At 45.3% G+C, this 27,452-nt stretch overlaps 1 protein-coding gene and 1 long non-coding RNA gene across 15 annotated transcripts in view; both read right to left on the bottom strand.

Moving 5' to 3' along the window:
- LOC139745942 (protein lap4-like) overlaps positions 1 to 27,452 on the bottom strand; it is a 556,451-nt gene that overhangs the window by 471,551 nt on the left and 57,448 nt on the right. The window lies entirely within an intron of this gene.
- On the bottom strand, positions 1,847 to 26,705 carry LOC139745945 (uncharacterized). Its single transcript, XR_011712023.1, has 3 exons — positions 25,991 to 26,705; positions 17,492 to 17,535; positions 1,847 to 1,940 (listed from the first exon to the last, which is right to left on the bottom strand). It is a non-coding gene; the product is annotated as an uncharacterized lncRNA (long non-coding RNA).

Here is a 27,452-nt window from a genome sequence, read left to right as displayed (position 1 = left end):
CTTTAAGGAGTGCGAAACAGTCCAGTTTGGAGGTGAAAAGCTCTTCACAGCCGCACTGACTCTGCTTAAAATGCTAATTACTGGAGACGACTTAAAGGAATTAGCTGTACTCTCTAAGGGAGAGACGGGAAATATAATCAATTTATGCATGGAATATCTCAGGATGGCACGGTTCCCAATCTGCAATCCAAAATAGCGCCCTTACTGGTACAACACACACAGTCGGCTATTCCCTGTGAAATCAAAGCGTCCAGTAAGTACAAGAAGAGAAAATACAGTCTATATCATAGACCTGAAAGTATCTAACACTTTGCCTGAAGCCAAGAGGAACATCATGGCCTGTGCAGCAGAGAAGGAATTTAGAAAGGGGGCTGGACAAGTACGTACAAAGTGTGCCAAACCAACCAGATAGTGGAGGGGCCGCGGCCTCTAACAGTGAGTGAAGGAGCAACGCTGTACCCTGGCAGGAAACCAACCTTGGGTGGGGAAGATCTCTGCAAACATCGTATGGTATGAGAGATAAGATGGGTGGAGGTACAAGATGGAGGCAGAAGACTGTGTGAGATACGGGGGAGCAAGACATGGGAGGCTGGGAAGTGACAAGAGCGGAGAGGAAGATGTGCGACAAGAAAGGACTCATGTGAAGCACGAGAGAGAGAGAGAGAGAGAGAGAGAGAGAGAGAGAGAGAGAGAGAGAGAGAGAGAGAGAGAGAGAGAGAGAGAGAGAGAGAGGCACACGAAGTGTACGAGCCAATATGAGAGTCGAGAGAGACGGGGAGGCCGAGAGAGCAGGTCTGCAGATCCCGGCAGTGCTCACTCACGTGTGCTGTTGTTGCTCCTTAGTCCTCGACCTTAGCCTTTTCCAGCCCCCTCCCGCAGGTCAGGCCGCCACTCCCTCACCCTAACCTATGCCAGGCCCTGCTCTCTATACCATATCACAGCGGTCCACGTCACACCACGGTTACAAGTGCCTTCCTAGACCTTACCTCACGTATGCCTTACGATGGTTTCAGGCGTTTTCCAACCCCACGGGTCGGTCTAGAATTTTACCTTACGTGTAACCTAAGATGGTTTCGGAGGCTTATTACCACCCACAGCTGACTGGTCTGTCACACTTCGTACCTTCTTATCTAGGACCTCTATACATTCACCTGCTGACCAGACGACGTATTAAATAATTCTGGGCCACAGATTTTGGCACAGTTTTCTTTTACTACACCACTGAACTTCAGTTGTATTTGCTATTTTCCGTACGGACCGTGCCAATATTTTCCAGCACAGCTTGAGAACGGTGCTCTTAAGGATATTCCAAAGATGAATTATGATCTAAGTCAAATGCGCTCCAAAGTACAGCCTGAGCGCTTCCAGTTACTCAAGTCTGACAGGGACAATGCGAGTCGCCATCCTCATACCTGACAAAAGAGCTACACAAACTAAGCGCTTAGGTTCGCCCACCTTGAAGGACCACGTTGGTACATGACAAAATTCTAGTTTGGAAAATAAATATCAGTGCCTTGTAGAACATAACCATTAATTTTACGTCTTTTGTTTTGAAAGTCCGGAAAATTCAGCCTGCCACCTACCCTGACGCAGTTTTTTTTTTTTTTTTAACGGTACTCGAAGTCTTGTATACACTACTCCTCCAAAATATAACACACGTTAGAATAATAAAAAAAAAAACTGAATCAACATGGAACATCTTTAGACTCTACCACTGGTCTCTAAACTAGGCTTTGGTTCTCTACTGGATCCATCATTGCACAAGTTAAAGCCACGGATGATATGCAATGCCATCTATCTTGGCCGACGATCATCTACTGACGAAGGTAAATAAAACTCATCCACAAATATCTCATCCTCTTTATGTCCGATAATAAACTTACATATTTTCCTCCACGCTCTCTGCTAGCAACGGCAGACACCCTTCCACAAACACTCACCTGGAAAAAAAAATAAAGCTGTTAACATACTGAAAAATTCACCTAAAATGGCTACAAAAAAAAAACATACCTGTTACATTGATTACTCATCTGCAGCGAGTGAACCCCGTAATACCCTTGCCAAAATGAGACACATACCAGGAGCACAATCAAGCAATGCACAACGCACACCGTCAGGTACTATTTACTACAACTGCACATCAATAAACGTCGCATGAAAACCGCACAAAAAAAGACAGAAAAAAATTATATATTACTAAAGTACCAATCAATACCATAAAACAGATATGCAAATATTATACCTTATTACATTTCTCTAACACAACACGTAGTACATAAACATTAGTTACAACATACCTGAACATGTTATCTAATAACAATTGTATTTACATACATATATATGTATTATACTTGATCGCCGTTTCCTGCGTTAGCGAAGTAACGCCAGTAAGAGACGAAAAAGGCTACATCCCCTCATATCCATCCTGTAGCAGTCATGTGTAATGCACCCAAATCATATATATATATATATATATATATATATATATATATATATATATATATATATATATATATATATATATATATATGTTCGCTGATGATACAGCGCTGGTGGCTGATTCATGTGAGAAACTGCAGAAGCTGGTGACTGAGTTTCGTAAAGTGTGTGGAAGAAGAAAGTTAAGAGTAAATGTGAATAAGAGCAAGGTTATTAGGTACAGTAGGGTTGAGGGTCAAGTCAATTGGGAGGTGAGTTTGAATGGAGAAAAACTGGAGGAAGTGAAGTGTTTTAGATATCTGGGAGTGGATCTGGCAGCGGATGGAACCATGGAAGCGGAAGTGGATCATAGGGTGGGGGAGGGGGCGAAAATTCTGGGGGCCTTGAAGAATGTGTGGAAGTCGAGAACATTATCTCGGAAAGCAAAAATGGGTATGTTTGAAGGAATCGTGGTTCCAACAATGTTGTATGGTTGCGAGGCGTGGGCTATGGATAGAGTTGTGCGCAGGAGGATGGATGTGCTGGAAATGAGATGTTTGAGGACAATGTGTGGTGTGAGGTGGTTTGATCGAGTGAGTAACGTAAGGGTAAGAGAGATGTGTGGAAATAAAAAGAGCGTGGTTGAGAGAGCAGAAGAGGGTGTTTTGAAGTGGTTTGGGCACATGGAGAGAATGAGTGAGGAAAGATTGACCAAGAGGATATATGTGTCGGAGGTGGAGGGAACGAGGAGAAGAGGGAGACCAAATTGGAGGTGGAAAGATGGAGTGAAAAAGATTTTGTGTGATCGGGGCCTGAACATGCAGGAGGGTGAAAGGAGGGCAAGGAATAGAGTGAACTGGAGCGATGTGGTATACCGGGGTTGACGTGCTGTCAGTGGATTGAATCAAGGCATGTGAAGCGTCTGGGGTAAACCATGGAAAGCTGTGTAGGTATGTATATTTGCGTGTGTGGACGTATGTATATACATGTGTATGGGGGTTGGGCCATTTCTTTCGTCTGTTTTCTTGCGCTACCTCGCAAACGCGGGAGACAGCGACAAAGTATAATAATAATATATAATATATAATAATATATATATATATTTCTTTTTCTTTCATACTATTCGCCATTTCCCGCATTAGCGAGGTAGCGTTAAGAACAGAGGACTGGGCCTTTGAGGGAATATCCTCACCTGGCCCCCTTCTCTGTTCCTTCTTTTGGAAAATTATAAAAAAAAAAATGAGAGGGGAGGATTTCCAGCCCCCCGCTCCCTTCCCTTTTAGTCGCCTTCTACGACACGCAGGGAATACGTGGGAAGTATTCTTTCTCCCCTATCCCCAGGGGTAAATATATATATATATATATATATATATATATATATATATATATATATATATATATATAAACTATAAATTCAGGGTGTACCCGCCGCCGGGTAAGAGATGGAGGAAATAAAAAGCATTTCACAAATAAGCTTAATCGTGCTAATGGGAAGTGTCTGCTGAGAACTAATCTTATTATTAACATTCTTATCATTATATTGTTGCTCTCTCTCTCTCTCTCTCTCTCTCTCTCTCTCTCTCTCTCTCTCTCTCTCTCTCTCTCTCTCAGTGGCTTTCTCCCATGTCGCTGCCTTTTCTTTCTGCATTTCCCACATGTGGGCTCCTGGCAGTTGGTCTACAAACATACCATCTCTCCATCGCACATGTAACATTGAACAACAGGTAACACAACTTTCTCGAAACAATATTCCCGCGGTGCGCGCTGCGCCCTAAGCCCTGCCTTTTGGCAAAACTTGTTGCAAGCGCTCGTAAATACGTAAGTACTCCCTTTCTTCCTCTCTACACGGAATAAAATGCCACAGGAGAGATTTTCATCAAAGTCTGTGAAAATGCTGGGAGCCACGAGGGGAATACATAAATAAATCATACGACTGCCGAGCCCCCCCGTTATGGTAATAGGGATCGTGAGTTGATCTCCATAAGTTGACCTCTATCAGTTTAAACTCCACAGGCTGACCTCAGTGACACCATTCGCTCTAACACCAGCAGAAGCCGTATGCCGGCCTACGGTACCCTCTACAACAACATGGCTGATCGAATCAACAATAATCGTACTGTGAGCTTCGGGAGTTCTTCGCCGGGTGGCCCATATTATTTCTGATTCTCGGAGGGACTCAATTAAACCACTCGGGGTCCCAGACTTTTGCACAACTACATCGCTGTATACATTGCACCTTTTCATGTTGGCTGGGTCACCTTACACTGTCCTCCATGCCTGGCACGCCATTCGGGAATAATTTCAGAGTGTAAATTGGAGACCACGCCTCCCGGGATTTTCGGTGTGTTAATTATGATAAACCTCTTCCGTCCACGCTACAGAGAACACAGTTCGAGTGCTTGTCGTGGGTCCCGGCGGCTGTGAGGTGTGACTGAAGTCGGTGCGGCTGTGTATGATCTTGGTACCTTCTTCAACACGATTGTTTCGCCCGCCTTGACGGGTGGTCTTAGAACAAAATGAACACGGGATACATATATCATAAGGGAGTGCCAGCTACACTTTGCGGATTAAATGCTGGCTTAATCTCCAAGCTTAATGCACAAAAGTGAGAAAGATAAGACTATCAAAAAGAAATACATAAATAAGAAAGAGAAGAGATTAAGAAGTGGGTTTTACGGATGAAAATCTCCTTCCCTCTATATACAAAAAGGCAACCACAAAGATAAACCTAAAAGCAAGGAAATTTATACATACTTCCAAAAATTCAAAGACGAAAACACACATGCACAGACATATAAAAGCACGTACAAACAAATAAAAAGACAATCACGTACAAGCAAAAAAGCGTGGACATATACAAATATACAAATGAAGTATCTAAAGCGTAAACGCATCCAGCCCCACCTTAATCTTAAGCTCTTTTGAGATTCATTAACTAGTTACTATCATGGCCCCCCAATTATGTAATTCCTCAACTTAAGTGTTTTCACCCGAATGGCTACCTTAATACAATGAATCTTTATTTACTTATACACACACACACACAATGAGCAACACAAACATTCATACACCTTCACCATACCAAAACCAACTCGGTGTATGTAAGAAAAGTAGATAAAAAGAAAACACACAGTCAGACAAAGAAACACATTATACAGTGACAGCCGCACCCCTAGCCTGCCCGCTATTTAAATGCTCTTCCATGGTGACAAAAAACTTGCAGGCCCATTACGTAAAGGTGTATGATGAGTTATTTTTACTACACTTACATATACATTAAGCTTCTGTCATCCTGAAACACTGATCACCGTTACTATAACACGGGCGGACAAAGAACTATGAATCCAGAGGTGCGTTACCGAGACAAGAGGCAGCAACCGGTGCGGTACCGACCGGAGCAAGCCATCATTCTAACGGGCGCACGTACTCCCTGCCCCCTGACTCACCCCTTTCATACGCTTCCTCTTTATAATTATAATAATAACCTCTTCTTGCACCCCTCAGCTTTTTACAGTGTACAAAAATCCATAGATGCAGCTTGTTTTCAGCATAAAGGGAAAAAAGTATTTTTTTACATTGTTAATGAAAGAAGCGAGATCACACCATGTAGCGTGTGCATGATGCAGTCAAGTGTTGCCAACGCACGAAGCGGTAGGAATCTTGATGTGATAATGAGAGCAAACACTTCACACTGTAAAGCCATACTTCAGCCAGGGTGATAATAATTGCAGTAGTACGTTCCATTACAAACACAAAACCAATGACGACACTACATCTATTGTTCTCGCGACTGAAAACCAGCTATATATTTACGTCACCTTTTAAACGAGTCAAATTGCCAACATAGAAAATATAGGGAGACCATTCACAGCAGGTACTGACTCAGTTAAACATTTTCAGTTACTGCCATTGTACAGGAGATATGTGATGAAGCATACACATAGGATGACCACTCCCAAACTTGTTCAAGTTCCACGATGAAACATATATGACGATCATGCCAAACGCCAACACTGAAATCGAGGATACCCTACCTTCAAGTAGATACAACACAGCACCATCAAAGGCCTGAGACTATCCTACCGACTCAAGGTGAATACTCGCGGGTGGGTCGGGCCATTTTGATAACTGTCTCTTTCCCTACACCTCGATGCTTTGGAACTTAACCCTCTGATCTATTTCCCAATAACTAAACCCATGTGTCAGAGGTAGAACAGTCACCTGGACTAAGAGAGAAACTTGACCGCCATGGAAGTGCTGGCTCACTGTTAAGCCGTCACTCACCTTCCCGATACCCAAGTGGGTAGTGCTAGTAATATACCTCCCCGGTCGGTGGCTGTCTACCACCTACCTATGTAGTGATGTACGTTCTAATCATAAGTGAAAAAGAATAAACTTATATTTTGTTGTTAATCACAGATAATGTCTTACACATATTCCTCTATGTTATTTAATGTCATAAATCTGTTTTTAGATGTATTCCCTTAAGCAAAGTAATACTATAAACCTCGATTTACTCAAGTTCACAGTGTTCTACTGTGCTAATGATATTTCATATGTTCATATGTACGGAGAAGCAGCTTAGTGGAACGTCATTCGAAAAGGCTGCTAGTCTGCTATGATGGAAAGAGAAGTGCAGCAACAAGCAACTGTCTGGCACACCAGCCTGGCCACAAGCATACCTGGTGGTCTTCAGGGATCTTCACCCCCAAAGCCTGAGCTGGGCCTAGGCTGTTGGATTTGATCGTTAGTCGACCAAGCTGTTGGAAACCGCAGCACTGGGGCACGAATAGCCCCCACAGTTTAGCTGGTCAGGTACATTTTGTAGGTACCTATCAAGGGCACTCTTAAACTTCTCTACTGTGCATGCTATCCAGACTTCGATGGCTGAAGGCAAGGTGTTGAAGAATCTTGGGCCCCGGATATTTAATGTGGTCTCTCTTTTCGTGCATACTGCACCTTTGGATTTCAGAGGTAGTATTGTACAGTCTTCCATGGCAATTGTGCCAGTAGGATGTTAGTTCCGAATGTAAGCTAGGAACCATGCCTGCGTGATCTTCAAGATATAGACGAGGATATACCTCTCCTGTATGCGCTCCAGCTTAACAGAGGAGGTAGGGTAGAGCCCCTGTAACCATTCAAGGTACGCTTTATATATATATATATATATATATATATATATATATATATATATATATATATATATATATATATATATATACCATACACATGACAAATAAACAGATCATCTGTTGATCAGTAATACAATATCAAGTATGTAGTTCCTTCTCATACTATCCACATATTTCTCGAATGAAAACCTGAGCCTTACCACGCCACTGTAGGAGGAAGGGACAACCTGGTGACGAAGGCTTCTAATGAGACCCCCCGCACGAACATACTTCATTACTGCGAGAGCTTAGACCCAAACATTTGCTTCTGTGTTATAGTCTCCTCTTTACAACTCTCTCCCAACCCCTCCATCCCCGACCCCAAGCCAAACAATGCCTGGCGAGACAAAAGCAACTCATCTCGACTATACAATCCTCCCTGCCTCACCCTCACCTCTGACTCCACCATCAGCAGCAAACTACCTCCAGCGGCTGTTGCTGGCAGGGAGGGTGGATGTGATGCTCATGGTGGCAGTGGTGTTGATCTCACACCTGGTAGTATCACTCACGGGAGAGTGTGTGTGTGTTGAATTTAGTGGTCTTGATTGTGGAAGTGGTGATGGCGGTGGTGGGAGAGTATGTGAAGGTGGTGATGGATGTCGTGGAAGTGGTAATGGTGGAAGAAGTGAATGCAGTGAGAGTTGGCAAAAAATGTTGGGGATGGACGTGGTAAGAGGTGATGGAGTTAGCATATCTCGTGTTGGATGTTAGTGGTGTGGTGTTGATGACACTGTTATTGCTAATGATAATGGTGACAGATGGAAGTTGTGGTAAGGTGGTGGTGGTGGTGGTGGTGGGTAAAGTTCTAGTTCTAGAGGGTTGTGGCGGTGGTAACGGTGCACTGTACTGTATGAGTATCCACACTAAAGACAAACAATAAAGAGCCAAAGTTTCGACAGTACAACTGGATGATCTCATGAAAACATCTGGAACCCACAACAGTTCGATGCCTTTTAATTCAAGACAGTAAAACAAAACAACAATAGTAGTAGTAGTAGTAGTAGTAGTAGTAATTATAATAATAATAATAATAATAATAATAATAATAATAATAATAATAATAATAATATTAATAATATCCGAGGAAAATATCCGAGTACCGCATCAGCTGGGCTGTAATGGCTCCTACGCCGAATTTCGAACCGCCCAGCTACCGTGTGTAACTAAACATCAGTCACTACAAGCCAGTAACAACCATCCACCCAACCAAACAACAGCCAATAACAACCAACCACTCACATCAGCCAAAAGCAGCCAGTAACAACCAGCGAGCAACACCACAAACAGTCGGTTACAAGCAAGAAACATAGGGTAGTAGCAAGGCGGACCAAGGCAGGTCAGGAGCAGCACGTCACAAAGAAGTAAAACGACTACAGTATCAGGGCGGGCTAACACAATGGGCAAAGCCACGTAAGCAGGACTAATGACAGAACACATTAAAGGGCAAGACAAGACGCGGCAGGGCTGGGTAAGGGTGTGTGTGTGTGTGTGTGTGTGTGAGAGAGAGAGAGAGAGAGAGAGAGAGAGAGAGAGAGAGAGAGAGAGAGAGAGAGAGAGAGAGAGAGAGAGAGAGAGAGAGAGAGCAGGAAGGCTCCTGCAGTGGGGATAAATCACCGGCAGCAAGTTTCTGGGCGTGATGAAGAGCGCCATCACGCCCATCTGTGGCAACCTACGCCACCCTCCCGTTGCATGCAACAGCAACTTCAAGCACCCAAGCTGCTGTACTCTCCGGAGCGCAAGGCTACAAATCTGCGCGTTCGAAAATCAATCCTTAATGGCACGACAAAGCATGGGCGGACGGGCAAAATACTATTGCTCATACCAAATGGTAACGCGAGCACAATACGAGGGTAACCAAGCGGGATGCGAAGTAGTTCAGTTCACTTCTTACGGATTTTAAAAATAATATGGACCAGCCAGGGCGGATCAAGTTCATCTTCGAAAAACATATATATACAACTGAAAAGTGTACTTGACTCGCCAGGGTGTGAGGGGAACGTAGGTCTACGGGCTGCGGTCTCAAACATCCTCATTAACCACGGAAATAACTGTGAGGCTTGGATCGAAAAACCCAGTTATGGGTGCAGAACCCTCCAAACCAACGTAAATAACAAATCTGATTTTCATGGCAACCTTCACATTCTACTGGCCAGTGGTGGGCGCGTAAATACAGGCAGAGATGTATTTCCTCCCTGTGGTATGTACATAGTGTGCCACTGTTCCACTGGCACCATGATGGCTCAAGACCAGTCCCATGCTGTGCAGGATAATCTCACCAGTCTCTACGCCCTGACGCGCGGTGTTGCCCGTCGTATGTCATTTACTGTTTAGTTTGGCGTACACCCTGTATAATAACCTGGTGTCTAACCACTGACGTGAATCTTAACGTGTTCAGCACATCTGTTCTATCATACAGTCTGGTGTCTAACCAGTACCATATGTCTTTGAAAGTGTCCAACTGCTTCCATGTTTACCATACAGCCTGGATCAGACCACCGTCGCGTTTCCTGTAGGTGCATGTGTACCATACAGCTTGACATACATCCCAGCCAAGTCTCCACCACGTTCAACCATGCACCTTATGATGGTGTGGTTTAATGTATAATTTTACAATGGATACTGTATGTTGTGGCAAGTATTGTAAAAGGTGTGGTCTGTACCGTATATGGTGTGGCATATACCGTGTATCATGGGTTGTAATGGGTAGTATGGTAAGCACCGCATGACGTGGCATATACTGCGTGCCATGGGTTACACTAGGAAGAGTGGGTGTACCGTATGGTGTGGCACGAAACGTGTAGCGTGCACCGTATAAGGACGTGTGCCGAGTAGTGTTGCGCTTACCATATTGCGTGACATGTTCCGTGAGGCGTGGAACGGACCACGTAGGGTGTCATGGACCACGTAGCTTGCGAAGGTCCACGTAGCGTGTGATGGAGCATGTAGCGTATGAGGTATCACGTACTGTGTGCGACGGACAACGCAGCGTGATGTATGAGTCGCATGTACAGGAGAGGCTGCAGGCTGAGCCTTAGTGATTTGTCATTTCCAAAAGTTTAGATCTCTAACGGAGTTTGTGCACCTTACGAAGGATCGTTGCATATCTTTACACTCTGCAATGTTGCCATCATTGAAGCGTGATATTAACACAATACAGAAGTCTGCGAGAGCGAGAGAAATGAAGTGAGAGAAGGTGGCACTGGGAATAGCCCCGCGAGGGTTGGCCGACTCTCCGAGGGTCGTTCATGACGTACAGTTTCACTATCTTCTCCTGCAGGAGTCCAGCCCTCACCAGGCCAGGGCGGGAGAGGGAGGGCTAGGAGGGAGCGGGTCTAGGTAATGCGTCCTAACCAGGTCAGGGCTGGGGATATCCGGGATTCGAAGGAAAAAAATATATCACAAAACCTGCACCAAACACATATATAACTGATACACTCTCTCTTTCGTCTCAAAACTGCACCTCCCCCTCCCCCCTTCTCTCTCTCTCTCTCTCTCTCTCTCTCTCTCTCTCTCTCTCTCTCTCTCTCTCTCTCTCTCTCTCTCTCTCTCTCTTCGATCACCCTGTTGAAAAAATAAATAGGGGAAGAAGGGAAGATCAGAGCCGCGGATGGGAGGGAAGGGGTGGGGTTAAGCCAGTGTGTCAAGGTCATCCTGACCGCTACCTTCCAACCTAACCAACACTCACAACAGAGCTCTCATTACGCTTGTCCTTCTTGACGCGCTCACGTCTGAACACACCCAAATTCAGCCGAGAAACTTCACATACACAGGAAATACTGGAAGGTCTCACCCCCACTTTCTCCACATAAATAATTCAATTCAGGCGCGTGAGTCCAGCTAAAAGATGGTATAAGCAGACGAGTGAGGAGTGGATTCATGACTAAAATAATGTAAAACTTGTGGTGTCAAAGTTTTCCTCAACCTATCACTAACAGCAGGATACGTTACACACGGCGGACCTATAGGGCTTTCAAAAAGAGAGGTCGATCATTCCTGCTAGTTCAGCTTTATTAAGTCCAGCTGTAGCGATTACGCAAGCCTAAAGAATGCTGCCACAAACAGTCATCTTTATAAAGTACTCGAAAAGACGACCTTGTCGAAGGCTAGCAGTGGGCGTGAAGACGCGCCCCCCAAGAAAACTCTGTCATGATGTCTGGGTGACCTACTAGACATATAGGTTGTACGGGCCCAAAGTTGATATATGTCTCATCTTCATGAAGTCCACTAACATCCTCAATACCTTGTATTATGTGGATGGCCAATACAAACCCGCCACCGCTGCAGGCATTGTCCAACAACACCCTTCATAGCTTCTTGCTTGGTACTAGGTGTCATCTGGTGAGTCAAATATCCTGTTGACACATGCACAAGAATGCTGCTCATTCTCTCCGGATCTTCAGGCATTTCCTTGCATCTTACTTCTTCCCGTCTCCCATTCCGTCTTACTGTATCAGTTTTCTCTTGAGAATAAACCTTTAAAAGTGCAAATCCGTACCCTCTACCACCACCCACACACCAATGGGACTCTCTACAACCAACAATACACGTATCTATCACACCCTTTTATCCCTCTATGACCATCTCCCCTTCATCTACTTATTTCTACCGCATAACAATGACCACCACCATTTTCTCCACATCCTTCTACTAAACCAGTGACCCTTCACCACCAACTCCCCTGTAACTCGCTTCTGCCATACCACAGAGATCCTGTACCACAACCACCCCTACATCTCCCTTCTAGTGTACAACTGAACCCTCTCCGGTAACTACTATTACCTACCTAATATCTCCCTTCGACCATTCCACTGGTATCCTCCACTACCACTTATCCTGTATCTCCTTCCTCGTACCACACTCATGTCTCCCTCTACCATGGCCAGTTTCCCATCATTCTTCTATTCCTTCATAAAACTCGTAGGTGTAATCTCTTCCGACATTGCCGTGTGTTCCTGGATAACAACTTGACGTATGACCTCCATCCATCATACCTTCTTAAATCCTAACAACATTTCAGTGTACTATCTCCCATGACTCCAAGACTTCCCTTCTAACGTAAAATTCTGTAACAATAACTACAACACCAACTCCATGTAACCTCTTACCACACATCTCAATATCAACTCTACCAGTCCCTCTCATATGATTACCGCAACAGATCCAACTGTATCCACCAACCGATACTATCCTTTATGTGCTTTCTGGTATGTGTTTTGCCCCTGTGTATCAATCTAACTAGGACCAAACCATGCTCTTGTTTTTTCTGCCCAGTCAGGCTGTTCCTCTATGTTATAGACAATGTACTAAACAACTGGCCTCTATATATTCACACTTTTTCTCTTACAAGACTCACGCCACCTTACGATTTCTGTGGCAGTTTTCTACTGTGGATCTCGTGTTGTTGGGTCAATGGCGAACTTTTCTGCGGCTCAGAATGAATACCATTCCTCCCAGGATATTCCATGAGTACAACATGATCGATCTCCCTCCTGCCTCCCTCCTCCGGGATTATAGATGCACCCTCCGTGTTTCCAGTCGTTCCCGGATGGTGGTACGGAGGGCCAGGGGAAGGGTGTGCGGGGGTCACTTCCCCTTTCCCAAAAGCCGCCGTCCCCGAACTCTTTAGCAAAGTTTCGCCGGCACCAGCCAACACGCTCCCTATCCCCAAGCCTGACGTAAACCACCAGGGGACTATCAACATCATCGCCGCACTACAGATACCGCCCTACTACTTCTTTCCCTTTATTCCTCAGCCAGAGCAGCATCAGTAAGTCACCTCACGTAAGGTAAGATCTGGAAATGCTGCCTTCTGTTGCCCAGGGAAGGGTGAAGGAGAAAGTGGATTGGAGGGATCCGTGGGAAATGACGAATGAGAGAGACGCGGAGCAAGCACCGAGGGAGAACACTAGGGCAGGATCCCCCCCCCCCCCCCCCAACCCCCCACCCCTCACACACACACACACACACACACACACCCGGGGTGAAACAGAGGAAAGTAGGTGAACGTACGCGAAGCTGGAGGCAGGAAGAGGAAGTGGGGCTTGTGATGATAAACTGGGAAGTGGTGGGGAGACGGGGGACCGCTAGTGTGGGGAGTGGGGTGACGATGGAGACAAGAGAGCGGAGTTGGCAGTGGAGTGACCATGGGAGAGGAAGACCTAGTGTGCTGAGTGTGGGAAAGAAGACGAGTGCACGCCACCAACCTCATCACAGCACAAACTGGTTGCTTCATTAAGCACGTTCAGTTAGGCTAGCGCAGCCAGCCATGGTTCACCACTACCACCAGTCCTCTCCTGCCATGAGCATGACTTTATGGTGCACTGAGGACCAGCGAGGCCGGCGGTAACTGCTGCACGTTGGAGTGTGTGTGAGGTAGGTTAAAGACGGGAGGTTGCCTCCCAACCACCGGCTTACACTGGGTCACATACACTACCTTTCCTCACCTCAACATTTGCGGTACACGCTCAATACCTCCGGGAACACAGTGGATAAACATTAACCTCTAGTTATTGTGGGGCAGAGCACGTAGCGGGTGGAGCGGAAGATGCGACAGCTGGCTCACATCCTCATGATAACACGCACTATCAGTACAGTCACTACGAGTGATGTCATACCCTGGTGGTGGGTATGACGTGAGGCGCACCACAGTCTTCACAACACACAAATGGGTTACAAAGCACTCTCTACATCCACCATCATACCATGCCTTACACCACCCCTCCACCATACACTACATCATGGACTGAGGCCCAGTGTTTATCACCTAACTCCCACACGACACCAGCCTCAACAGCACAGTAAAGCAAGTGTGAACTTTTCTGACGCACACCTTACACAGTGAACGGGGACGTCACCTCCTACCTCGGCAACTCGGTCTACCATCAAGGTTTCCTGATGAGGCTCTGGCCTACTATGCCGACTTGATGCTGCAGGTCTCAAACGTTACACAACCTGGCTGCTCTCATGTGATTTCATAGGAAGACGTCCGGATGTTCCGTGAAGTCTAGGAGAGAGTTTCCATTGTGTTCCGCGCACCTGCCAGCAGTGGGTCGTGGACCTCTCATATTAAAGCTATTCTCTCTTGTACTTCCTTGAACGAATCTGTTTTTCAGACGACGTCAACGGTGCAACCCAGGCAGAGCATCACTCTAAGGTGGTACTATTATCTCTATATGCAAGCTACGCCCTCAACTTTGATAGATATCTTTCATGTGTATATGCTACGCCCTCAACTTTGATAGATATCTTTCATGTGTATATCATACTGTATCTCTCTCACTTATGCTCTGGAAAGATGTTTCAGGGCTTTCAGCCTGCTACAGTTAACCAGAGGTCTGGTGGGTGGGTGCGGCCCCGCGAGGGAACGGCCGTAGTCCCGATCCTGAGTCAGCAGAATCTGCGGCACTGTACAGTACTGTTGACCCGCAGGAGAATGACAGAAGAATACCAAGTGCTGACTAGTGTCACACAGACTGCTCCTGCCTGCCAGAAGCAGAGAGGCTGAAGATACAGTGAAACATTATACAGGACAGGTTTAGAATACACCGAAGTAATACAGAGTAAGGACAGGTTAAGGATACAGTGAAGTAATATAAAGTAGGGACAGGTTAAGGCTACAGTTAAGTAATATAAAGTAAGGACAGGTTACGGATACAGTGAACTAATATAAAGTAGGGACAGGTTAAGGATACAGTGAAGTAATATAAAGTAAGGACAGGTTAAGGATACAGTGAAGTAATATAAAGTAAGGACAGGTTAAGGATACAGTGAAGTAATATAAAGTAAGGACAGGTTAAGGATACAGCGACGTAATATAAAGTAAGAACAGGTTAAGGATACAGTGAAGTAATATAAAGTAAGGACAGGTTAAGGATACAGTGAAGCAAGCACACGGAAGGAAAGGTTAAAGGTGCGTTGCAGTAACAAAACTGAGGGAGAGCCTCAAGGTAGGTACACTAACTAATTCAAACTCCAGGAGAGCTTCCAAAGCACACTAAATTACTCATACTTCAGTAGCGCCTCAAGCTATACTAAATTCCTCATACTGACAAAGAGCCTAGAGGTATACTAAATTAAGTAGAGTCAAGATTATATCCACGGTGAGCGAATGAGAGCAGGTAAAACCCTTCGTTCTCCTCCAGGATGATCGCCCCCCTATTCACACTATACAAAGGCTATCAATCCCGGGGAAAGCTATAGGAACATAGGGAAGCGATCACAGCGAAGGGAACCGACCAATCACGCGCGGCTTCTCATACGCGCGCGCCCGCGCGCGCGCGCGTGTGTGTGTGTGTGTGTGTGTGTGTGTGTGTGTGTGTGTGTGTGTGTTGGGGAAGAGGCACAAAGACAGACTGAGGAAGAAAAGGGATGGAAAAATAAAAACAAAGAACATGAAACTATAAGTAATCTGAGAACTTAATCTTAGGGAAAATCAAATAATGGCAGGACTGAGGGGAAACAGGATGAGCGAGCCTCCAACCACGGCAACCCTAGACTGGTGAGCTCCCCCCCCCCCCCCCGAACACGGCCACTCCTGACTGGTTAGCCTGCCCTCGACCACGGCAACCAAAGGCCGATGTGTCGACCCTCAACCACAGCAAGCCCAGGCCAGTGCCAGCCCGCCCTCAATCACGAAGACTCCAGACTGGTGAGCCTGGTCCTCATCCACTTCTCGAAAAATGGTGTGCCGACACACCCTCCCAACCCGCTTGTCCTACAACCCTGACACCATTCCAACCAACCACAGTAAAACATTCCAATCTTTCCAGAGTCCAACTTGTATATAATCCCGTCCTTAAAAGCCTCCTCAACATGCTCTCACACAACAAACAATCCCCAGTGAATAACCGGCCTAAGACAATACTGCTGAAAATGAACCAAAAACACGATGGAGGGAACTTGTGTATGGAAATGAGGCAGAGGTCAACTGGTGGCAAGCGTCAGTCTGGATCCCTGCGACACACGGCCGACACCAGCAGCAGCAGCAGGAGGCACCGTGGCCCGGGATCTCAGCCACACCGAGTTAAGACCCCGTGATCCCATGACTTATGAAGTGGGTGAGGCTCTGCAACCGGCGACCCCCAAATGCCTGCCAACCACAAGCCTAGCCGGGGAGGTGGGGGACACAGCTCACATCACTCCTCCCATCATCCTCCATCCCCCTGTGACTGATACCATGCGTCCCAGCAGCCTCAGGCAGCCGGTGCAACGGAACCTCCAACATCCTCAACGAAGACGGACACACCGGGTCGTTTGTGGACGACCTGAGGGAGAGGCAGAGGGGACGACTTGGCCTACACACATCACTTACGCCGACGTATTTCCTCAAACCACTCCCCCGAACATACACACCTCTTTCTGAATTACGAATGTTCAGGTGATGCCCGGAGCCACCATCTTACACCCTCGAGTCAGCAGGTGGTAGACACAGCGCGCCCAGAGTACTAACACCCACCCCCCCGACTCTGGAGTGATGAAATGGCACCAGTAACCATCTTACACCCTCAGTCTCAGGTTGCTGTTCTCTCTCTCTCTCTCTCTCTCTCTCTCTCTCTCTCTCTCTCTCTCTCTCTCTCTCTCTCTCTCATTACAATAATAATCTATCGGGTAAGATTTAATATCGCTTCTTGACATAAAACATCCATCTATCCTCCTCACCTTCTATATTTCGTTTTCACATGCTTTCCTCCATTCTCTTCTTTTTTCAAATCATTCTCCCTTTTTCCTCTTTCTTTTCCCCATTCTGGGCCTAGCCTAGAGGAGGACTTCCGTCCATAAGCGGAGCCATTTACATAAATGAAGAGTGATCTATCCTCGGTGTAGCTAGCCCGTTCCACCAGCCCCAACTACCGTTCCCAGTCATCCATCAACCACCCCACTACATGCCTTGCTACTCTACTCACCCTCTCACCTGACGGGATCAGCTGCCACTGCTTAATCCTCTTACCTGAAATAAAGAAGAAAACAAAAATAGAATAACAGTAGTACATGCGTTATTGTAACAAACCTAATCGAAACCTTCTCCTTACATCACTAAGCTCCTCCCTAACCAAACAGACCAGCAATGTATGCTGTATAATGGGAATAACCCCAAGTGCGGCACAGATCAAACCAACTGACACCACATACCGGAATATAGGGACGTTTCTACGCATAAAACTTACGAAAAAAAAAACACTAGTTACATGTATAAAGTTGTAACGGTATAAACGTGAGTTACGGCCTCTGAGCAGGCTGACCCCGAGGAGTTATGGCGTCCCAGAAGGCTCATATCAGGGAGAGTTATGGCCTCTCAACAGGCTTGGATCAGGTTATGGCCACCTTAGCAGCTTCAGGTAAGAGAGAACTATGGTCTCTCGGCATGGCTCAGATCAGGAGGCATGGCCTTTCAGTGGTCTCAGTTCAGGGAGAGTTATGGTCACTCAGCAGGCTCAGATCAACAAGAGTTATGGCCTCTCAGCAAACTCAGACCTAGTACAACTAAGGCCTCTCAGCAGACTAAGATCAGAGAGTTACGGCCTCTCAGTAGACTCTGATTAGGGAGAGTTATGTCCTCTCAGTAGGCTCAGACCTAGGACAACTAAGGCCTCTCAGCAAGCTTAGATCAGGGAGAGTTATGTCCTCTCATCAGGCTCAGATCAGGGGGAGTTATGTCCTCTCAGCAGGCTCAGATCAGGGAGAGTTATGTCCTCTCAGCAGGATCGGATGAGGGAGAGTTACGACCACTCGGCAGCCTCAGATCAGGGGTAGTAATCAGCATAATCCGTCAGGTGGCAACTGCCATGAATGAGACTAAGAGGATTAGCTATGCCTCACTCCACGGGGCCTCTCCATCACTGCAAGACGTCCGGCATTAATTATGTGTAGGACGATCTTGTCTCCAGGCTCGGACTTCCTATGAATACACGCACCACCAACTTCCCACATACATGTGAACACAAACACTCAAACAGTATAACACACACACACACACACACACACACACACACACACACACACACACACACACACACACACACACACACACATTATACACGTAAATACACCGAAGATAAAAATAATGTGAGAGCAACAGTACACCTGATAGCATCATCAGCCGTACACACTGTGGTGTCCCAGTACTGTTGGCGGGGTGAGGCAGGAGGGCGGTCGATGCCTGACGCACACGTTTGTCGACTGTGGTGGAAGATGCAAAAGAGGCAAGCGGCATGTGGCTCCGTGCGTCCGGGGCCACAAGACAGTACCTTCGGTGTGGGGCGGGTGTTCCTGGCCCTGTCTTGTATGCATGGACTGAGGCACGGGTGGGTGGGCAAGGGGTACAGCGTGTGAAGAAACAGCGATGGTGACTGAAGAGCGGTATACGGCACGGCAGCCTCAACACGTTCACTGAGACACAATACAGGTTTAACGAGAAGTACGAAAATGACAGCTAGAACGAACGCCAGCAAGCGTAAGCGGTAAAGAATGGAAGAAAGTGGGAGATAAGCGGCGATGTACTGGGAGAGACTGAGAGCTGAACAGGGGAGGCCTGGGGATGACGGCGAGAAAGGTGGTACGCAGGACGGGCTGACACAGTCCACGTACGAGATGAGCGCTGGCCACATTACACTTTCTACAACAGTGCCATAAGCAGGAATAATGTGAACATTGTCATCAAGGCCGTTGTTAGGTACACTTGTGCTCTGAAAGCCTCTAATATCGTGCAATTGCTTCATACTAACCCGGGCAGAAAAGGCTGTGCTGAAGTTGAAGCTTAACAAATATCATTTTGTTAATACTTTTAAGACAACTACAAAAACTTTTACGGCAACCTCAAAGTTGCAACACTAAAATTGTCTATAATATATTCCCTGAGAAATATCTCGCACTGGTGTTCCCCAAGAACTGTGCCTGTGCCTCTTCTAGTTTGTCATGTCCATCATCTATGGGTTACAATCAATGGAGATCGGCATCAACTGCTTCAATATGTTAATAAGAATATAAAGCCAGTACAGTATACGGGCTACACACACAAAAAAATCACCTATACTTTCCTCCTCCAAAAGATATTTGTAAAATATCTCGACATAATCAAGCCGGCTAACCTTGCCATTCGCCGGGTAACTGTTGCCATTTGAGAGAAAATATATATGACGGCCTGGATTTTGCAAGCCCTCAAGACATGAAAGGTAAAAACCTATGATGAACCACTTCAAGGCAATAATCCTCTCTAAAATAAAATAATATTGTGTGATGCCATCAACCTTCAAGGAGGCCGGGAAGGTAAAAAAAAAAAAAATCTATTCACCAATTGGAAACACTGGGAAGGAATTAGAAAATAATGCTATTTTCTCATGTGGCATTTAAAATAATTTCCTTCTGAAACGATGGCTTGGGCAACTCAGTAAAACATCTACACCAGAATCGAAACTGTGCCATAAATTTCATATGAGAATGTTTAACATCCGGGATGCCGGGGACAGTTCATCGAGATAGTCGCAAGTTCTGTACCGTAAACACCCAGCCAGAGGAGAACTTCCAAACCATCAACGCAATGCACAAAGCAATGTATGTAGACCTACGGAGCGCATCTTCATATCGCCTGATTGGCCGTTAGGACGTCAATGCAGGTTAACAAGAAAGGGAGGAGTAGAGGCAGATGGGCGTACAAAACTAACGGAAAGTGAAAGAGGGAGCTGGTCCTGTTCCGTGCGGCCTTTCCCTATGCCATCGTCTGCACCACCACCAGAGTATACAGTGCCAGCCAACGAGAGGTGCTCAAGTCCAATGGAAATACTGGTATGTGGAGGTGAGGTGAGGTGAGCAGACACACGCCCTTCACAGTCACAACACCCGAGGTCACCGCCACCTACATCACTGTAAAATCCTGCAGCAAGAGTTCTCTCTCTCTCTCTCTCTCTCTCTCTCTCTCTCTCTCTCTCTCTCTCTCTCTCTCTCTCTCTCTCATATATATATATATATATATATATATATATATATATATATATATATATATATATATATATATATATATAATGATCGCCGTTTCCCGCGTTAACGACGTGGCACTTGGATCACACGAAGAAGGGCTACATCCGCTCACATCCATTCTCAAGATATCAAGCGTAATACACCGAAACCACAGCTCCCAATCCACATCCAGGTCTCACACACCTTTTCAAGGTTTACCCCGGACGCTTCATATGCCCTGGTTCAGTTCACTGACAGCACGTCGACCCCAGTATATTAATCGTTCCAATTCAATCTATCCTGTGCACGCCTTTTCACCTCCCTGCAGTTTCAGGCCCCGGTTCCTCAAAATCTTTTTCACTCCATCCTCACGCCTCCAATTTGGCCTCCGTTCTCCTTCTTCCCTCCACTTCTGACACATATATCCTCTTTGTTAACCTTTCCTCATTCATTCTCTCACAGTCCCGTCAAAGATATTTTCACTCTAAAGGAGCGTACATTTTCATGCTACTGGATGCAGAGCATCACTGGGCTGCAGGAGCCTTTAGAAAGGTCCTGGGTGACACCAGGACTCTCAGAGAAAATGATCCTGAAGGGGGACAGCGACAAAGTATAATAAAAAAAAAAAAATATATATATATATATATATATATATATATATATATATATATATATATATATATAAATATATATATAAATATATATATATATATATATATATATATATATATATATATATATATATATATATATATATATATATATATATATATATATATATATATATATATATATATATATATATATATTCCTATGAGTCCACGGGGAAAATGAAACACGAAAAGTTCCCAAGTGCACTTTCGTGTAATAATCACATCATTAGGGGAGACACAAGAGATATATAACAGTCAGTTGATATACATCGAAGAGACGAAGCTAGGACGCCATTTGGTAAACATGTTTACTTGTTTACCAAATGGCGTCCTAGCTTCGTTTCTTCGATGTATATCAACTGACTGTTATATTTCTCTCTTGTGTCTCCCCTGATGATGTGATTATTACACGAAAGTGCACTTGGGAACTTTTCGTGTTTCATTTTCCCCGTGGACTCATAGGAATATCTTGATCACGCGCAAAATTGTCATCCTTTCCAATATATATATATATATATATATATATATATATATATATATATATATATATATATATATATATATATATATATGGTCTGTGGAAGGTATTAAGAATATATGGTGTGGGAGGAAAGTTGTTAGAAGCAGTGAAAAGTTTTTATCGAGGATGTAAGGCATGTGTACGTGTAGGAAGAGAGGAAAGTGATTGGTTCTCAGTGAATGTAGGTTTGCGGCAGGGGTGTGTGATGTCTCCATGGTTGTTTAATTTGTTTATGGATGGGGTTGTTAGGGAGGTGAATGCAAGAGTTTTGGAAAGAGGGGCAAGTATGAAGTCTGTTGGGGATGAGAGAGCTTGGGAAGTGAGTCAGTTGTTGTTCGCTGATGATACAGCGCTGGTGGCTGATTCATGTGAGAAACTGCAGAAGCTGGTGACTGAGTTTGGTAAAGTGTGTGAAAGAAGAAAGTTAAGAGTAAATGTGAATAAGAGCAAGGTTATTAGGTACAGTAGGGTTGAGGGTCAAGTCAATTGGGAGGTGAGTTTGAATGGAGAAAAACTGGAGGAAGTGAAGTGTTTTAGATATCTGGGAGTGGATCTGGCAGCGGATGGAAACATGGAAGCGGAAGTGGATCATAGGGTGGGGGAGGGGGCGAAAATTCTGGGAGCCTTGAAGAATGTGTGGAAGTCGAGAACATTATCTCGGAAAGCAAAAATGGGTATGTTTGAAGGAATAGTGGTTCCAACAATGTTGTATGGTTGCGAGGCGTGGACTATGGATAGAGTTGTGCGCAGGAGGATGGATGTGCTGGAAATGAGATGTTTGAGGACAATGTGTGGTGTGAGGTGGTTTGATCGAGTAAGTAACGTAAGGGTAAGAGAGATGTGTGGAAATAAAAAGAGCGTGGTTGAGAGAGCAGAAGAGGGTGTTTTGAAATGGTTTGGTCACATGGAGAGAATGAGTGAGGAAAGATTGACCAAGAGGATATATGTGTCGGAGGTGGAGGGAACGAGGAGAAGAGGGAGACCAAATTGGAGGTGGAAAGATGGAGTGAAAAAGATTTTGTGTGATCGGGGCCTGAACATGCAGGAGGGTGAAAGGAGGGCAAGGAATAGAGTGAATTGGAGCGATGTGGTATACCGGGGTTGACGTGCTGTCAGTGGATTGAATCAAGGCATGTGAAGCGTCTGGGGTAAACCATGGAAAGCTGTGTAGGTATGTATATTTGCGTGTGTGGACGTATGTATATACACGTGTATGGGGGTGGGTTGGGCCATTTCTTTCGTCTGTTTCCTTGCGCTACCTCGCAAACGCGGGAGACAGCGACAAAGCAAAAAAAAAAAAAAAAATATATATATATATATATATATATATATATATATATATATATATAAACTAGGGTACAGGGCACTGCATGTAAATAAAATAATGCTTTTATAAAAATTTAGGGTTTTATAGAAATTTGCATAAATTTGTTGGCTTTCTACTGGCTTTTGAAGGCCGACTGTTGAAACACAGAAATCCGTGGACATTCTTGAGCTGAATGAATAGCATGCTGTAGTAACTCTTGGACCTTGAAAGTTGACCTTTGTTGACCTTTACGGCCGGTATTTGGTATACTCCCCCTGGATCCCTGCCTTTGAAACTCACGTACCTGCACCATAATCTGAGGCCCTAGGTCGCCTATTTTGAATGGGTGCTGCGGTGAACTGTGTGTAATCTATGAGGCTTTTGAAAAGCGGTTTTGTGGTGGCATCAAAACAGCCTTCAGAGCCGATGTGCAGTAGCCTAAATCCTTACCCAGACTCTGAAGCACCCACACCCACAGTCTGGGACCTTTACGTGCTACTGTTCAGCCGTCAAACAGTAACACATAAACAATTGAATTTGTACACACACACACACACACACACATATATATATATATATATATATATATATATATATATATATATATATATATATATATATATATATATATATATATATATATGCAACAATTACCAATGGAAAGAGAAAATAAAAATGATTTCTTTCGTTTGATACATCCTCAGGCAGGATGTATTAAACGTAAGTACTCACCATTTTTATTTTAAGTACTCACCATTTTTATTTTCTCTTTCCAGTGGTGATTGTTGCATATTTCTGTTCACGGTGAAGTTAGGGTTCTGCATATATATATATATATATATATATATATATATATATATATATATATATATATATATATATATATATATATATATATATATATGGGGAGGTGTTACTTTACGAGAGAACATAGAAAAACTGGTTCGGTATTAAGGGACACGCAAGATAAATTCTTACCACCAATACATCAGCAAAGCTAATGAGATGTGGCCGGAATAGTACGTACGCTGGCAGTAGAGGTAAAGAAAAAAAAGGGGGGGGGCTCGTTGCAGTATGAATGAGTCAGTCTAGACGGTGAGAGTCTGGCGGGTGTGGCGGCTACTGGTGGAACAGGGCGACCCTACCACCATGATCATGATGGAACGTAGCCAAGGATAACAACACACGCCACCCGTAAGTCACCACCATAACCCGTCCGTCACCACCATAACCACACACATACACACACAAACACTGCACCATCACCACACACACAAAGAACCACAGCCAAAAAGTACCCCACCCTCCTCCCCAGGAGATCCACAATGACAACAACTACTACTACTACTACCATCACCTCCACAACCACTTCACTATCACCACTCCCAACACCAAGAGGCATGGCGAGGAAGGAAGTCCCAAGAAAATCCCTTACATTCCAAGAAGCAAGGAGGGGGCTTTAGTGGGACGGCCTCTCTTGCCTAGAACTCGCTAGGAAGAATATTAAGTACGGGGCTGGTGTAGTTTTCCCCCCAAACCCCCTCGTGCGATAAGGCCGGTATGCCTCTGAGAAACACACGCTATTTTCAGTCATATAAGACGGTGATGGCCGTATGAATGAGCCCAAATGTCCATGATTTACAAGCGAGTGTCACGAGGCTTAACACGACAATACTGTCCGGGTCTTTAGATATTCTCATACCTCGAGTGCATTACACAACTCGAGAATGTGACAAGGCGAGAGGGAACATTACATGCAGAGGGTGCACGTGCCTGCGCGGGTGTGTGGCGTGTGCCAGGATCCTAGTGTCCCTCCCCTAGGAGTATGGCACGTGCTAAAACCCACCCCTGGGGACCGACAGGGAGGGAGGAATGAAATGCACCTCCAGTTTTAAATCGATTCGACCGTAACGCCGTCTGTTTTACTTGAGATTAACCATAATTCCTGACACTAAAGCGTGTGTATGTATGGGCGCGCACGGGGAAACCATCCACATGTGGTGGATGAGACTGTGGCAAGACGGGGTGGAAAGGGGAGCCGACTACATGAGGTGGATGAAGCACTGGATGGGCGGGGTGGCAAGGTATCCCGCACACATATTGTGGATGAGGTCGCTGGAAATCCAGTGGTGCATATCCACTCCCCACACCCACACAACTCATGCATCTTGCTGCCACCAAACATCCTCCTTACCCACTCACCTCCTCACCTTACCGTTGGGCCCCAGGATCAGCCAGACGTCATCAGCTATGTTTCAGGCTGTGGCACCTTGAATGTCTCTCCCAGAGAGGCTGTGTGTGTGTGTGTGTGTGTGTGTGTGTGTGTGTGTGTGTGTGTGTGTGTGTGTGTGTGTGTGTGTAATCTTAGGTTCAAGATTACAACACTGGTTTAGGCTCCGCCTCACTCCCACCCGTACCCACCCACACCCTGACAACTCCGCCTCCCCAGCCAGACTGCTGATTTCACTGTCCTCCGCCCACCCCCACGCAGTACATAGTTATGGTATGCAGGGCAAACATTAAGAATGGTCGTGTGATATGCGTCATATCATTACGGTCAGCACCGTCAACGTCATCAACTTGAACGCTTCTGTCCTCTTCACTATCATCATCATTAGGGTCACTACACTGGTAATCCTCACCAGCGTCATTACTCATCATCATTTGTCTTGTGCTGCCCAGCCTGACGCCCCCGTGTCGCTGTTGAAGAAAGCGCCACCTCCACCATCATTGTCACCTGTATTGTGTGACACTGTTGGTGGAAGAGGTCAAGAGGGAGTTATTATGCCTGTGATTCCTGCCACCAGAGTACTTTATCGGTCCAACAAGTGGCGGCCACACACACGATTCTCCTCCGACTGCCTCTCACCACTGCTCTTCCTTCACCTATTCCAACTACACTATTCCAAAAGCTGCTGTTTCTCATCTGTATTCGTCTGGTGTGTCTCACTCTCGTATGCTGTTTCTCATTTACCTTCGTCTGGTGTTTATCAACTTCCTTCGTCTGGCGTTTTTCATTTACTTTCACGTAGTACAGTTTACCTTACAGTTCACACAATCATGAGGTCCACGACAGGAGATTACAGGTGACACCATGTCGAGTTTAAATTGTCGGATGTTGGTCGTCAAACAAGAGTACAGTGAGTGTCCTGCTTAACTACATCACCGAGTGTGTCAGTAGGTAACGACCAACCTTGGTAAGTGAGATGACTCATCACGGCACAAGTGTTCATCATGGTCTATATCATGGTGGGTTACAGCGGGGGTCCACGGTGGATCAAAGATGTACAATTACCTATTTGGAATTACCTATTCCTTCCGTAGGGGAAGACGGTTTTACACACGTGGAGGCCCCATTTCTACAACACTCTCTGCTGCCACACAACCTCTTAAATTCATATACACTGTCTGCATTAACCACGTCTTCGGTTACTGTATTCCATTCCTCCACCACTCTTACACATTCCTTCACCAGTTTTATACAATATAGGTATTCTTTTACATCTTTCACTGTCTTTTCCAGATATCTTAGTGTTTTCTTACACCTCCCCATTCCACCTCAGTGATGTCGGGAGACTATAATTTCTTCCACCACGAATGCACTTCTGAATTTGTTATTCAGTTCCTTACGTACCCTTACATCACCCTGCACAAGTCTTCCCCCCGAATCCCTTAACTTGATTACCTGTTCTTTGACGGACATCACCCCAGATTTTCTCCTTCCTTGTCCACGTTGATCTTTTCACAGTATTTTGTCCCTCCTTCCTCATCATAGTATACCTGTTCCTCACTCTCTTATATCTTGAAAATGTTGGCTGGCTGCCTGGAGTGTCGCCAATATCTTCACTATTGCATATCTCGAAACTCCTTTGCTATTTGACGTCTTTTGTTGAACCATTTACTTCCACATTCTCACCATTCCCTCCGTGTTTGAGGCTAGAGGCACGCATGTTCCTACTCTTTCACTGTAAATTTTACAGAACCTCACACCAGAAAGCCTTGTTTCCTGGCTGATGAACAACCCCATTTCTCAATGTGTTACCAAAGAAATTGTCGAGGTTCGTGCAGTTTCTACAGTCATGTATCCTCTTTATGTCTTGTCTCACCTTCACTCTTTTTATGACGGTGTGTGTGTGTGTGTGTGTGTGTGTGTGTGTATGCGTGTGTGTGAAAAGAAATGTTACGTCATTTATGTGTCTAAATAAAAATACTTCAGTAGCATAAAATTACCCAAATCCGTTTCGTAAAAGGCTTACGAGCTGAAACAAAAACATTTTCTGCAGCCTTCCCGGGGACTCGCATAAAAGATCAAATGGACTGTGAGGTCTGGGTCGTGCATTACAACGTCCACATCTGCGACACACTGGGAAGGACACGTACAGGAGCTGGGGTGTATACGTCAGATTAGGTGAAACACCCGAGATGATAATGTCCTC

This window comes from Panulirus ornatus, chromosome 63, assembly GCF_036320965.1.
Source record: "Panulirus ornatus isolate Po-2019 chromosome 63, ASM3632096v1, whole genome shotgun sequence".
Lineage (NCBI taxonomy): Eukaryota > Metazoa > Arthropoda > Malacostraca > Decapoda > Palinuridae > Panulirus > Panulirus ornatus.
This window is presented reverse-complemented; position numbering and strand designations above follow the sequence as displayed.